The sequence below is a fragment of the Otolemur garnettii genome, unplaced genomic scaffold (genome assembly GCF_000181295.1).
Source record: "Otolemur garnettii isolate 467f Iridium unplaced genomic scaffold, OtoGar3 scaffold00035, whole genome shotgun sequence".
NCBI lineage: Eukaryota > Metazoa > Chordata > Mammalia > Primates > Galagidae > Otolemur > Otolemur garnettii.
Genome location: NW_003852430.1, coordinates 873,975 through 875,054, shown reverse-complemented (window position 1 = coordinate 875,054; position 1,080 = coordinate 873,975). Strand labels below are relative to the sequence as shown.

Here is a 1,080-nt window from a genome sequence, read left to right as displayed (position 1 = left end):
GTGCTTTCAAGGACATAGCATCCACAACTTCCAGCATAAAACCAAGAACTTTAAATAAAAAAGCAAAGAATGTAATCAATTGAAACTGACCCATGGATGATAGAGATGTTGGAACTTACTAGACAAAGACTTTAAAACAGTCATTAGAATCATGTTCAAGATTTTAAAGAAAAAGATTAACTCAATAAGTGAAGTGATAGGGAGGGAAATGGGAACTATTTCAAATAATGAAAATTAGAGAACTGAAAGAAAAAATTTCAGTAATAAAAATTTTACTAGGTAAGCTCAATGTTAGCTTGGATCTTGCAGAAGATAAAATAAGTGAACTTAAAGACAGGACAAAGCTATTCAAATGGAAGAAGGAAGAGGGAAAAAATGGGCAGATGCTCAATACTCCCTGGGACAATATTTGTAGTCTGATACTTGTGTGAAATGAGACATAGGAGGGATAAAAAATATTTAAGGAAATAATAGCAAAGACTTTCTAAATTTGGTGAAAACTAGAAACTCACAGATCTGAGAAGCTTAATGAATCCAAGTTAGGAAAAACATAGAGTCATTATTGGAGTTCCCAGTGACCTTAAGATGCCAGTTCTCTCAAATTAATATTTAGAGTCAATGCACTTCTAATAAGATATATCAATAGTTTTTGAAGGGTGGGTGGTTGAAAGAAACTTAAGGAAATTAAATTATTTAGAATAGCCAAAACAACCTTGAAAAAGAAGAACAAAATCGGGGGCTTACACTATCTCACTTGGAGCTTACTATAGAGCTATAGTAATTAGAATTCTAGGGTAGGTGTCATATGAAAGAAGGGCTCTACTAATAACAGTGTGTTTGAAAACACTTGCTGTACTGTTGAAGTAGTCAGGTGAAGGGAGAGTTTGAAGGAACCTATGCTGAGAACTGTCAAGAAGTATTCTGATGTAGCAGTACATAGTGACATTGGGGCTGTGGGGCAGTATTGACTGGGGAGAGAACCCAGATTTTGTGGGATTAAGAGGTAAATGAGTGGGAAGGAAATGCAGGCAGCTTGTACAGAGTGCAAGTAGGAAGGCAAAGAAAAAATGCAGCTAAATA

At 35.3% G+C, this 1,080-nt stretch overlaps 1 protein-coding gene across 1 annotated transcript in view; it reads left to right on the top strand.

The window, feature by feature from the left end:
* Window positions 1-1,080, top strand: part of PKHD1 (PKHD1, fibrocystin/polyductin) — a 435,622-nt gene that overhangs the window by 85,665 nt on the left and 348,877 nt on the right. The window lies entirely within an intron of this gene.